The sequence below is a fragment of the Macaca fascicularis genome, chromosome 2, assembly GCF_037993035.2.
Source record: "Macaca fascicularis isolate 582-1 chromosome 2, T2T-MFA8v1.1".
Lineage (NCBI taxonomy): Eukaryota > Metazoa > Chordata > Mammalia > Primates > Cercopithecidae > Macaca > Macaca fascicularis.
Genome location: NC_088376.1, coordinates 173,778,305 through 173,793,387, shown reverse-complemented (window position 1 = coordinate 173,793,387; position 15,083 = coordinate 173,778,305).

The following is a 15,083-nucleotide window of genomic DNA, read 5'->3' as shown; positions in this document are numbered from 1 at the left end:
AAATGATTCTCCTGACTCAGCCTCCTGAGTAGCTGGGATTACAGATATAAGCCACCACGCCCAGCTCATTTTTGTATTTTTAGTAGAGACAGGGTTTCGCCATGTTGGCCAGGCTGGTCCCAAACTCCTGACCTCAGGTGATCCGCCTGCCTCAGCCTCCCAAAGTGCTGGGATTACAGGAATAAGCCACTGCGTTCAACCACTTAATATTATAGATTAATAATATCACAACTCTGATACCATACTTATCTGTGGATCAACAATTTTTTTTTTTTTTTAGTTACCTGTTAGTTCATTTGTAACACTTCAAAAAACAGACCACATGGCACTTTACTTTCTTTCTCCTGATTTCCAGGAGATCCTGAATTGAAGCTACACTGGGGAGGGATCTAAGTCATATTTGAAAGGGGATGCATACACATATTTGCATGCATACACATAAAACATCTCTAGAAGGCCATGTAGGAGACTCTTGACATTAATTCTCTTGGAGGAAGAGATCAGGTGGATAAGAGATACAGGTGGGAGGTTTTTCACCCTTTGGTAACTTAAGTTTTGATCTGTGTGAATGAATTCTTTACTCAAAAAATAAAAAGAAAGATAAATCATATTTGTTGCACCTATTCTCAGTTCCAGATTAGTCTCTTGGTAAAACAGTGTATTAGTTCATTTTGCATTGCTATAAGGGAGTATCTGAGACTGGATAATTTATAAAGAAACGAGGTTTATTTAGCTCACAGTTCTGCAGGCTGTACAAGCATGGCACCAGCATCTGCTCAGCTTCTGGCGTGGCGTCACCAGGGGAAGCTTACAATCATGGTGGAAAGCAAATGAGGGGCCAGAGTATCACAAGGTGAGAGGGAGCAAGAGAGAGAGGGAGGAGGTTCCAGCCTCTTTTAAACACTTAGATCTTGTGTGGATTCATAGAGTGGGAACTCACTCATTACTGCAAGGACAGTCCCAAGCCCTTCATGAGGGATACACCCCCCTGACCCAAACACCTCCCATTAGGACCACCTCCACATAGGAGTTCACATTTCAACATCAGATCTGGAGAGGGGAAAACATCCAAACCATATCAAACAGCCTTTGACTTTGGATAATAGTAGTATGAACGTTCCTTTGTCTAGACTCAACAGTCTTATTTTGATTACACCAAATAATTGTAGTTTATATGAATAAATAAAAATCCAGAGTTTAACCAATGAAAGCAAAGAAATGGACATTTACAACATTGTACTAGATATCAATGCACATGAGTTCTGTGTGGTAGATAATGTCAGTTTATTCACATCGCTCTAACTCCCTCCCTTGGGTAGCCACCTCCCTCTCTGACTCTGTGCTTGGCTGTGGGACTAGATTTGGTCAGTTGGACAATACACATGTTGACTCAAGTAGAGGGTTGAAAAATGCATGTGCATTGAGACTTGCCTTCTCTTGCTGCAGGGAACTCTGGCCACCGTGGGAAAGAGCTTGGGCTAGTCTGCTTGGTCACGAAACTTATGTGGCCATTGCCTAGCGGACATGGAACCAACCTTCGTATCTACAAATGAGGTTCCCCCTTGACCACCTAGCCTGTTATGTCCAGCATATGAGTGAGGCCATCCTGAATCACCAACCCCATCCTAAACAACCAACTATTCAGGGATTGTTTTAAATAGCTCTGTTTTGGGGTGGTTCATTAGGCAGCAAAAGCAAACTAATAAAGTCTGCAATATGCGTAAAGATTCATTTAGAAAATACAGCTAAGCAAATCTTAGAGATACTTTAGAAGTTTCTCTTTCAATTAATATGGGGCAGATAGCTTTCCTATCTGTAGAATTACCTCAGTGTTTTAAATGGTCTCATTATATTCCGTGGTAACATGATTTAACATTCACTACTTGATGTATATTGGTTTTATAATTTAAGAGGAATAATACTGCGTTAAATTTCCCTTAAACCAAAAGCATCCTATATTAAGTTCCTTTTCAGGATAATAAGGAGTGCTAACAATAATTAGCTCACTGCCAGCCCCCCAGTAGGCTCAGTTATGTCTGAATTTCTGGATCACATTTGCACGCAACATATTCTCCATACTTCATCAAACTCCTAGCTCTTAAGTTGACTTATTAAAGTTTGTTTCTTCTTACATCCTTACATCGTACCAGGCCCTTTTTCACTCCAAAATTGCTCCCATCATTTCCAAAATGGACATATATTCAGGATTCAACTTCAATATTAAGGATTCAATCAAATAGCCAAATTTTGGGCACTGAGCCTTATGATAGCTATAGAACCTAAAAAAGCCATTTCCACATGAAACATCCACCCACACCAATGTCATCAATTTATTTCCTTGTTTGTTAAACAAGAAAGAACAAGAACAGATGACTCACCTACATGTCATTACTTCTTCAACGGATGATGTAGGTTTATCAGTTCTGAACAGGATTTATAGGTGAAAGGAAAGAGAAATTTTCCTTAATTCCAATCTTGCCTCATGTTAAGGGGATATATATCCTGTTTATTTGTATGACAGTTAAACATTATGTCTTATATCTTACATAAAACTAAATAAAGTGTAGCTGCCCAACTTAAAGGGGCCTGTTTCTTGGCCACTGAGAAGTAGCTTAAACTTTGCTTGATCAGATGGTGCCAGAGAATGTGAAAATATAAATTTTTAGAATTCTTTTTCTCTTTTAACATGTTCCTCTACTTCTAGAAATTCAGCTTCATCGTCATGAGGCCGTGTGTCACTTTGGAGGAGACAGCGCCTAAATTCATCTCTCTTCTAAGAAAAAAGGAAATGAAGCAGCACAGAAGAAAACTTCTGTTTGCCCCCTCATGTAACACTATATGCAAGAAAATTTTAATTTGAGGGACTGCTGATTTATTTTTACTTCAGAGCCAAAAAGCACAAGAGTTACATCTTTTTTAAATGACATGTGGAGAAAATCAAGCATTCTGAATCATTTTCTTTTAAAGTCTCTTCTGGAGACTTTAAACCAACTCTCAAAGTAGCAACACTTTCTGGTGGATCCTGAAGTTCAGAATCCTATACAGATCATTACTTTTATCCTCTGGGCTCTGCACAATGGAAGACTGTGAAGAGGAGTATGTGAGGACAAAGACATAGCTGTCACTGGGACCCAACTGTGGTCAAACAGACCTAGAGTTTATTTAGTTGAAGGTTTACCAACCAGAAAAGGCTCTTGGTGGTTGATACCAATTTTGTTTTTTGCTTATCTGCTTGATTGGAGGTTTTTAATCAACCTCAGGGGCCTATAAGACAATTTTGCTAAAAGTTTTGCTAAAGAAGAGTAGAGTTGGCCAGGCATGGTGGCTCACGCCTGTAATCCCAGCACTTTGGAAGGCCGAGGCAGGCAGATCACCTGAGGTCAGGAGTTCGAGACCAGCCTGACCAACATGGAGAAATCCTGTCTCTACTAAAAATACAAAATTAGTCGGGCATGGTGGCACATGCTTGTAATCCCAGCTACCTGGGAGGCTGAGGCAGGAGAATTGCTTGAATCCGGGGCACGGAGGTTGTGGTGAGCCAAGATCACACCATTGCACTCCAGCCTGGGTAACAAGAGCAAAACTCCATCTCAAAAAAAAAAAAAAAAAGCAGAGTTAGAGAGGTTATTTCATGAAGCCCTTTTTCTGGAAAGTGGCAGTTAAACAAGGAAACCCTCCTGAAAGCTCTGAGAGCTCTGAGCAGTGTCACTCCACCTGAGAGTGGAGGGTGGGGAAGGAAGAGTCAACATAATAAGGGAAGGAATTCCTCTCTTAGTCTTCACTCAGGCAACTCATTCGACACCACCTTATAAATGATGCCCTTTTCTACATCTTCAACAACTGATATGGACTGAATGATTGTGTCCCTCCAAAGTTCACATGCTGAAATCTAATCCTCAATGTGATGGAAGCCCCACCTCCAGAACTAATCCTCATTCTGAAGGTGGGGCCTTTGGGAGGTAATTAGGTCATGAGGGTGAAGCCCTCATGATTGGGATTAGTGCCCTTATAAGAAGAGGCTGGAGGCTGGGTGTGGTGGCTCACGCCTGTAATCCCAGCACTTTGGGAGGCCGAGGCAGGCAGATTACCAGGTGAGGAGATTGAGACCATCCTGGTTAACACAATGAAACCCCATCTCTATTAAAGAATACAAAAAATTAGCCAGGCGTAGTGGCGAGCACCTATAGTCCCAGCTACTTGGGAGGCTGAGGCAGGAGAATGGCGTGAACCCAGGGGGCGGAGGTTGCAGTGAGCCGAGATTGCGCCACTGCACTCCAGCCTGGGTGACAGAGCGAGACTCCATCTCAAAAAAAAAAAAAAAAAAGAAGAGGCTGGAGAGCTAGCTCACTCTCTTTCTACTATGTGAAGATAAAAGAAGTTGGCTGTCTGCAACCTGGAAGAGGGTCCTGACCCCATGCTGGGGCCCTCATCTCAAACTTCCAGCCTCTGGAACTGTGAGAAATAAATTTCTGTTGTTTATAAGCCACCCAGACTACAGTACTTTGTTATAGTCACTTGAATAGATTATGGCAAACATATTTTCAATTGATCATAATTCCAACTTCTTATTTCTTTTTTTTTTTTTTTTTTTGAGACGGAGTGTCGCGCTGTCACCCAGGCTGGAGTGCAGTGGCCGGATCTCAGCTCACTGCAAGCTCCGCCTCCCGGGTTCACGCCATTCTCCTGCCTCAGCCTCCCGAGTAGCTGGGACTACAGGCGCCCGCCACCTCGCCCAGCTAGTTTTTTGTATTTTTTAGTAGAGACGGGGTTTCACCGTGTTAACCAGGATGGTCTCGATCTCCCGACCTCGTGATCCGCCCGTCTCGGCCTCCCAAAGTGCTGGGATTACAGGCTTGAGCCACCGCGCCCGGCCCCAACTTCTTATTTCTAAGTGATATTCTGTCTCCTATGCTCACCTGCATCTAAAATACAAGGAATTCCTTTTTTTCTGTTTTTGAGATGGAGTCTTGCTCTGTTGTGCAGGCTAGAGTACAGTGGCGCAGTCTTAGCTCACTGCAACCTCCGACTCCTGGGTTCAAGCGATTCTCCTGCCTCAGCCTCACAAGTAGCTGGGATTGCAGGCATGCACCACCACGCCTGGCTAATTTTTGTATTTTTAGTAGACACAGGATTTCACCATGTTGGCCAGACTGGTCTCCAACTCCTGACGTCAGGTGATCCGCCCACCTCAGTCTCCCAAAGTGCTAGCATTAGAGGCGTGAGCCACTGCGCCCAGCTGAAACACAAGGATCTTTAGGACTTTTGCCTAAAATTAAACCTTTTCTCTGTATGTTTCCTCTAAGCAACCTCATCCATTACAAAGGTGTCAGCTACCAGTACTTGCTGGTATATGTAGAAGGTTCTCTAAGAGAATTTTTCTGAGCCCCAGACCAAATTACATCAAGTAGATCTAAACTTAAACCAGTAACTTTCTCACCAAATCTGACTTTCTGTTTCTATTTCCTATCTCCTGAGTGGTAACACCAACTACCTACATCACTTAAGCCAGAAAAGCCTAGAATAAGGCCACATTCGCCTTCAACAACATACCCAATATTTCAGAAGTCCAGTGATTTCTTTTTTTATCTTCTCAAGTTTTCTTGTTTGTCACATTTTTATCTCCTCTACTACTGCCATAGTTTAGTCCCAAAATTATTCCTCACTTGGATTTCCAACATAACCTCCTAAGTGATTTTCTTTTATCTCTTCCTAGTCTACCTCTTGGATATAAATCAAGTCCACTCCTTGTAATCACCAAACCCTGCAGTACTTGTAGCCAAATTTCATCATCATGCATACATAGCAGTTCTTCAAAAGCTCAATGGACCCCTGAAATTTTATACAAGAGTATGTATAAATCATAAAATTAAAAATCAGTACACACATAAAAACTATGATCTTTTTCACTCTTCCACTACCACTATGTATCAGGTTCTAGTCTTTTTTTTTTTTTTTTTTTTTTTTTTTTTGAGACGGAGTCTCGCTCTGCCACCCAGGCTGGAGTGCAGTGGCCAGATCTCAGCTCACTGCAAGCTCCGCCTCCCGGGTTCACGCCATTCTCCTGCCTCAGCCTCCCGAGTAGTTGGGACTACAGGCGCCTGCCACCGCGCCCGGCTAGTTTTTTGTATTTTTTAGTAGAGACGGGGTTTCACCGTGTTAGCCAGGATGGTCTCGATCTCCTGACCTCGTGATCCGCCCGTCTCGGCCTCCCAAAGTGCTGGGATTACAGGCTTGAGCCACCGCGCGCGGCCAGGTTCTAGTCTTATTAGAGTTGCTGAAATGAACTGAAATGAACATATTTCTTTTTTTTTTTTTTTTGAGACGCAGTCTCGCTCTGTTGCCCAGGCTGGAGTGCAGGGGCGCAAGCGCCACTCGCTGCAAGCTCCATTTCCCAGGTTCAAGCGATTCTCCTGCCTCAGCCTAGAAGTAGCTGGGACTACAGGCGCCCACCACCATGCCTGGCTAAATTTTGTATTTTTAGTAGAGACGTGGTTTCTCCATGTTGGCCAGGCTGATCTTGAACTCCTGACCTCAGGTGATCCACCCGCCTCTGCCTCCCAAAGTGCTGGGATTAGAGGCGTGAGCCACCACGCCCAGCCAAACACATTTCTCTCATTTTTATGCTTTGTGTGCACAGTTCCCTGTAACAAAATACCCTCAACTTCTTATCCAAAACACTACTTAGTTCCAGGACGTCCCGTCTGGGATATTTTCGTTCTTATTCTGGTACCCGAAGAACAGCCTGATACCTTCTGCGGATTCTCATATCACCTATGGCTGTCGTATTATACAAGTCGAATATCCCTTACTTGAAATCCTTGGGACAATTAGTGTTTCTGATTTCAGATTTTTTTTTCTGATTTTGGAATATTTGTATTATATACTTACTGGTTGAGCATCCCTAATCCAAAAATTTTAATCTAAAATGCTCCAATGAGCATTTCTTTCTTTCCTTCTCTCTTTTTGTTTTTTGTTTTTTGGTAAGACAAAGTCTCCCTCCGTCGCGCAGGCTGGATGCAGTGGCGCAATCTCGGCTCACTGCAAGCTCCGCCTCCCGGGTTTATGCCATTCTCCTGCCTCAGCCTCCCGAGTAACTGGAACTACAGGCGCCCACCACCATGCCCAGCTGTTTTTTGTATTTTTAGTAGAGAACGGTGTTTCACTGTGTTAGCCAGGATGGTTTTGATCTCCTGACCTCGTGATCCTCCCGCCTCGGCCTCCCAAAGTGCTGGGATTACAGGCGTGAGCCACTGTGCCCGGCCATCCAATGAGCATTTCTTTTCAACATTATGTTGGTGCCCAAAAAGTTTAATATTTTGGAAGCATTTCAGATTTCATGTTTTTGGAATAGGGATACTCCACTGTATAAATCCTCCAAGACTGAGTTGTCTGAAGACAAGGATTTTATCTTGGTGTGAAAGATAAAATAATAGCCTCCCAAAGATGTCTCATGTCTTAATCTCTGGAGCTGTGAATATGTTACCCTGCGTGACAAAATAAACTTTGCCAATGTGACTAACAGAGGCTGGAGTGAGGCAAGGAAGGGGTCATACACCAAGGAATGAAGGCAGTGTCTAGAAGCTTGAAAAGGCACAAAAACACATGCTCCCTTAGAGCCTCAAGAAGCCTGTTGATGCCTTAAATTTAGAACTTTTGTCCTCCACCTGTAATCGCAGCACTTTGGGAGGCTGAGGCGTGTGGATCACGAGGTCAGGAGTTCAAGACCAGCCTGGCCAACATGGTGAAACCCTGTCTCCACTAAAAGTACAAAAAAAATTAGCCTGGCATGGTGGTGGGCACCTGTAATCCCAGCTACTTAGCAGGCTGAGGTAGAGAACTGCTTGAACCTGGGAGGCAGAGGTTGCAGTGAGCCAAGATTGCGCCACTGTACTCCAGCCTGGGTGACAGAGTGAGACTCTGTCTCAAAAAAAAAAACAAAAACAAACAACAAAAAAAACCTTTGATCCTCTAGAACTGTAAAATAAATCTGTCTTAAATCACGTTTGTGGCATCAGTAGTAAAATTAATATGCTTAACAACCTTTTTCTTCTAGAACCAACTAGAGTACTAAGTTTAGAATAAGTAAACAAGGCCGGGCACGATGGCTCAAGTCTGTAATCCCAGCACTTTGGGAGGCCGAGACGGGCGGATCACGAGGTCAGGAGATCGAGACCATCCTGGCTAACACGGTGAAACCCCGTCTCTACTAAAAATACAAAAACTTAGCCGGGCGAGGTGGCAGGCGCCTGTAGTCCCAGCTACTCGGGAGGCTGAGGCAAGAGAATGGCGTAAACCCGGGAGGCGGAGCTTGCAGTGAGCTGAGATCTGGCCACTGCACTCCAGCCTGGGTGACACAGCGAGACTCCGTCTCAAAAAAAAAAAAAAAAAAAAAAAAAGAATAAGTAAACAACCTTGGTCTGGGAGAATTTTTCTGTAAAGCTAAATGTGGCTAAATTTTGACCCACGTCAGTTATTTACTTTATGCCTAAACTTGGCCAACTGTGGTAGCTCACGCCTATAATCCCAGCACTTTGGGATGCCTAGGTGGGGGGTCACCTGAGGTAGGGAGTTCGAGACCAGCCTGGCCAACATGCTGAAACTCTGTCTCTACTAAAAATACAAAAATTAGCCAGGTGTGGTGGTGCATGCCTGGAATCTCAGATACTTGGGAGGCTGAGGCACGAAAATCGCTTGAACTCTGGAGGTGGAGGTTGCAGTGAGCCGAGATCCCGCCATTGCAGTCCAGCCTGGGCGACAGAGTGAGACTCTGTCTCAAAAAAAAAAAAAAGGCCGGGCGCGGTGGCTCAAGCCTGTAATCCCAGCACTTTGGGAGGCCGAGACGGGTGGATCACGAGGTCAGGAGATCGAGACCAACCTGGTGAACATGGTGAAACCCCGTCTCTACTAAAAAATACAAAAAACTAGCCGGGCGAGGTGGCGGCGCCTGTAGTCCCAGCTACTCGGGAGGCTGAGGCAGGAGAATGGCGTGAACCCGGGAGGCGGAGCTTGCAGTGAGCTGAGATCCGGCCACTGCAACTCCAGCCCGGGAGACAGAGCGAGACTCCGTCTCAAAAAAAAAAAAAAAAAAAAAAAAAAAAAAAAAAAAAAAGAAGCCTAAACTCAGTAGCCACTTAAGTGATTGATAATTTTATCAAACAGTCATCTACTTTTTTCTAATTAATAACAATCTATTCTTGACCCTCTTGGGAGGCAGGAGAGCATTAAGGATGGATTAAGAAAATTGGTGGAGGCCGGGCGCGGTGGCTCACGCCTGTAATCCCAGCACTTTGGGAGGCCGAGGCGGGCGGATCACGAGGTCAGGGGATCGAGACCATCCTGGCTAACACGGTGAAACCCCGTCTCTACTAAAAATACAAAAAATTAGCCAGGCGCTGTGGCGGGCGCCTGTAGTCCCAGCTACTCGGGAGGCTGAGGCAGGAGAATGGCGTGAACCCAGGAGGCGGAGCTTGCAGTGAGCCAAGATCGTGCCACTGCACTCCAGCCTGGGGGACAAAGCGAGACTCTGTCTCAAAAAAAAAAAAAAGAACATTGGTGGACTGTGATTCTTTCTCTGAGAAATTGATATTTAAGGTCTGAACTACAAATAACTTTTAACTAAGCAAAAAGGTTAGGAAGATTCCTTTCCTAACCCTTTTCCTAATATAAAGATTCTTTTATATTAACTCAGCCATTGGAAGTAAAGAGAAGGCTGGTTAATACAAAGGAATAAAAAGAAAGCCAGTTTAGCTGAAGGCCGGAGAGCAAAGAAGAGACAGGATGAGACACTGGAGATACAGGAGATGAAGACCAGGCCCTTAAAGGCCTTGTACGGGGGGGATCCCCTTGGCTGAGAACAATGGGAAAGCGTTGAAGGATTTTAGCAAGGGGTGGATTGGGATGGAGAATGACAAGACCAGATTCCACTTTTGAGAAGAGCCCTCTAGCTTTACTTTAAAATGTGAGTGTTGAATTAGGGCAGATGTGCACTGAAGTGAGGGGATCTGAGGAGTTGCTTCTTTGTAACTTCAGATTTTTTAATTGAATAAAATAAATGAGCTCAGGTTAAAAAAAATAAATTCTACCTCACCACACCTATGACTGACATTTCAATCAGTAGCCTAAGTAAAAGGACGCATGGATATGATACAATCTTATGAAGGTCCAAGTAGAACACACAGGTGGAAAGAGGGCAAATTCTTTCTCTTCTTGAGCTGGGACATCAATTTTTTTCTTGCCCTCTCGCCTTCCCACTACCTTTTCCAGACTGGGAGTTACACCATCCATTCCCTTGGCTCTCCAGCCTGAGAATGGAGATTGAGTCACACCAGATATTCTGGTTCTTCAGCTGGCAGACAGCACACTGTGGGACTTCTTGGTCACCATTATTGTGTGAGCCAATTCCCATAATAAATCTCTTTTTGCATATTTACATATGTCCTATTGTTTCCCTGGGGAACCCTGACTAATACGTATAGTTATGTCAAAAACTGCATCCATTCAATCCTGGGAGCAAGTGGAGATGGTGATGATGGGAGTGTGCCTAAGAAGTGACAAAATGATAAAACACCTAGGAATAAATTTAACCAAAGAAGTTAAAGATATCTACGAGAAAAACTATAAAACACTGATGAAATAAATTGAAGAGAAGTGACAACATTAATGTTGGAAGAGGAGGGTAAATCACTATGCATTACGATAAACTTGATGTTTACACTGTTCATCACCAATTTTTTTTTTTTTTTTTTTTTTTTGAGATGGAGTTTCGTTCTTTGTTGCCCAGGCTGGAAGGCAACGGTGCGATCTCAGCTCACGGAAACCCCTGGCTCCGAGGTTCAAGTGATTCTCCTGCCTCAGCCTCCCGAGTAGCTGGGATTACAGGCATGCAAAACCACAACTGGCTAATTTTGTATTTTTAGTAGAGCGGGGTTTCTCCATGTTGGTCAGGCTGGTCTTGAATTCCTGACCTCAGGTGATCTGCCCGCCTTGGCCTCCCAAAGTGCTGGGATTACAGGCGTAAGCCTCCGCACCCGGCCTTCATCACCATTTTTAAAAACTACATTATTTAAGGCCGGGTACGGTGGCTCACGCCTGTAATCCTAGCACTTTGGGAGGCCGAGGTGGGCGGACTACCTGTCGAGAGTTCAAAACCAGCCTAGCCAACATGGTGAAACCAGGTCTCTACTAAAATACAAAAATTAGCCAGGCATGGTGGTGGGCGCCAGTAATCCCAGCTACTTGGGCTAAGGCAGGAGAATCGCTTGAACCCAGGAGGCAGAGGTTGCAGTGAGCTGAGATCATGCCACTGCACTCCAGCCTGGACAACAGAGCGAGACTTCGTCTCAAAAGAAAAACAACAACAAAAAACAACAACAAAAAAACCCCACTATATTATCGATATTCTGGCTTATTTTACTGTCTTACTCCATTTATCCTAATCAATGTATTTACCAATTGATATGTCATTTTTCTGAATTTGATTAAATTAGTTGCTACAATATTCCCATGAAAAATTTTAGAACACGTTCTCATTATAAATCTATTAACCATTATTTAGTTTCAAATGTATTTTATTTAAAAATATAATTTAAAAAACCAGCCAGGTATGGTGGCTCACGCCTGTATTCCTAACACTGTGGGAAGCCAAGGAGGGAAGATCATTTGAGGCTAGGAGTCTGAGACCAGCCTTGGAAACACAAGTGAGACCCCATCAGTATAACAAAAAATACAAAAATTAGCTAGGTATGGTGGTGCATTCCTGTAGTCCTAGCTACTTGGGAGGCTGAGACAGGATTGTTTGAGCCCAGGAGTTCAGGCTACAGTGAGCTATGACTACATCATTGCACTCCAGCCGGGGTGACAGAGCCAGACCCCATCTCTAAAAAATGAAATAGGCCTGGCACAGTGGCTCACACCTGTAATTCTAGCACTTTGGGAGGCTGAGGTGGGCAGATCACGAGATCAAGCATTGGAGACCAGCCTGACCAACATGGTGAAACCCTGTCTCTACTAAAAATACAAAAGTTAGCCAGGCGTGGTGGTGCATGTCTGTAATCCCAGCTACACAGGAGGCTGAGGCAGGAGAATTGCTTGAACCCAGTAGGCAGAGGTTGTAGTGAGCCGAGATTGCGCCACTGCACTCCAGCCTGGGTGACAGAGCAAGACTCTGTCCCAAAAAGACAAAAAAAAAAAAAAAAAGAAGTAAAATAAAATAACCAGTTACAAGATAAAGGAAGAAATAAATATCTATGTATATGTGTGCATATGTATTTACATACATACATATACATATCTATATACTGCAAAAAATTTTTTATGTAACAATTTACATAAATACATTCATAGAATACTTCTAAAAATCATAAATGACAATTAGAAAAACATAGGAAGGTATAACATGTTCTTGGAAGGAAGACTCCAAGACCTAAACATGTCAAATCTCTCCAAGTTTATCTATTATTTTGATGTTGACCCAATAAGAACTCCCAAAGAATTTTTTTTCTCCTGGGAGGTAACAATTTGATTTCAAAGTTTATATGTAAAAATGGACTAAGTAATAGCTGGGGAAGATATTTTTTTAAATAGAGCAGTAAAGGAAAATAGCCCTATTAGATACTTAAATTAATTATTCTTGTTATTATTATCATTTTGAGACAGAGTTTCGCTTTTGTTGCCCAGGCTGCAGTGCAATGGTGCGTTCTCGGCTCACCACGTGTTCTCTGCCTCCTGGGTTCAAGCGATTCTCCTGCCTCAGCCTCCCAAGTAGCTGGGATTACAGCCATGCGCCACCACCCCCGGCTAATTTTGTATTTTTAGTAGAGACGGGGTTTCTCCATGTCGGTCAGGCTGGCCATGAACTCCTGACCTCAGGTGATCTGCTCACCTCAGCTTCCCAAAGTGCTGGGATTACAGGCATAAGACACTGCACCCAGCCTAAAATTAATTACATATTTATATTAAAAGAATGCCAACGAATGAATATTTACACAAATCAACAGAACAGAATAGAAAGCCCAGATATAGACCCAAACACACAGATGCATTCTGAATATGATAAAAGTAGCATTTCAACTCGGAGTAGAAAAGAGGGATTATTTAAAATGCTGTTGGAGCAGGTGCAGTTGCTCACCCCTGTAATCCCAGCACTCTGGGAGGCCAAGGTGGGAGGAACACTTGAGCCCCAGGATGCAGTGAACTATGATCATGCCACTGCACTCCAGCCTGGTGACAGAGTGAGATCCTGTCTCTTTTTTTTTTTTTTTTTTTTGAGACGGAGTCTCACGCTGTTGCCCAGGCTGGAGTGCAGTGGCGCGATCTCGGCTCACTGCAAGCTCCGCCTCCCGGGTTCCCGCCATTCTCCTGCCTCAGCCTCCTGAGTAGCTGGGACTACAGGCGCCCGCCACCGCGCCCGGCTAATTTTTTGTATTTTTAGTAGAGACGGGGTTTCACTGTGGTCTCGATCTCCTGACCTCGTGATCCGCCCGCCTCGGCCTCCCAAAGTGCTGGGATTACAGGCTTGAGCCACCGCGCCCGGCCGAGATCCTGTCTCTTAATAATATAAATGAAATAAATAAATGTTTTTAAATTATTTATTTATATAGTTTTGGGGTCATGACTCGGATATGAACCAAGAAGTCTCTGTTATAAAGCCTTCGCCCCAGTCACGATGCAGAGTGGGGGGACCTCATGGCCTAATCGCCCCTCAAAGGCCCCACCTCTTCATACAATCACATTGGCATCAATTTGGCAACACCTGAATTTTGGAAGGGACACGTTCAAACCTTAGCAACAATTAATGTTGCTGAGATCCTGGAAGAGAAAAAGTGCAGGTAAAAACTAAAGATATCTGAATAAAGTATGAACCGCAGATAATATATCAACATTGGTTCATTAATTGTAATAAATCTATCATACTAATGTAAGATGTTAATAAGGGAAATTGGGCACAGGGCATATGAAAACTCTGTACTATTTTCACAATATTTTTGTAAATCTAAAACTGCAATAAAAAAGTAAAGTTTATTTTAAAGGAAAAAATCTTATACAAATGTGCCATTTCCAATAATTAGAATAACAATGCATACAACTTTATTTTATACTCATTTGATGAGATTGTGAAGAAACAAGCCTTCTTTTTCTTTTTTTTTGAGACAGAGTCTTGCTCTGTCGCCCAAGCTGGAATGCAGTGGCGCAATCTCAGCTCATTGCAACCTCCGCCTCCCGGGTTCAAGTGATTCTCTTGCCTCAGCCTCCCGAGTAGCTGGGATTACAGGTGTGCACCACCACGCCTGGCTAATTTTTGCATTTTTAGTAGAGACAGAGTTTCATGATGTTGGTCAGGCTGGTCTCGAACTCCTGACCTCGTGATCCACCCACCTCGGCCTCCCAAAGTGCTGGAATTACAGGCGTGAGCCACCCTACCAGGCTAGAAATAGGCCTTCTTAATCATCATGGGATGCATAGGAATACACACTGAACTAACCTCTATGGAGGGCAATTTGGCAAAAATTTTTCTGTCTGTTGCTCGGGTTGGAGTGCAGTGGTATGATCATGGCTCACTATAGTGTCGACCTCCTGGGCACAAGTGGTCTTCCTGCCTCAGCCTCCCAAGTAGCTGGGACTACAGGCACACACTATCACGCCCGGCTAATTTTTTTATCTTTTGTAGAGATTGGGGTCTTGCTACATTGCCCAGGCTGATATTGAACCCTTGGCCTCAAGCAATGCTCCAACCCCAGCCTCTCAAAGTGTTGGGATTACAGGCGCGAGCCTCCACACCTAGCCATAAAAAGTTTCAATGACTGATATCTGTATTTTGCTTAGCAATTTCATTTCTTGGAATTTATAATAAAAATAGACTCGGCTGGGTACAGTGGCTCACGCTTGTAATCCCAGCACTTTGGGAAGCTGACGCAGGCAGATCACCTGAGGTCAGGAGTTCGAGACCAGCCTAACATGGAGAAACCCCATCTCTACTAAAAATACAAAAATTAGCTGGGCATAGTGGTGCGTGCCTGTAATCCCAGCTACTCAGGAGGCTGAGGCAGTTGAATCACTTGAACCCGGGAGGCGGAGGTTACAGTGAG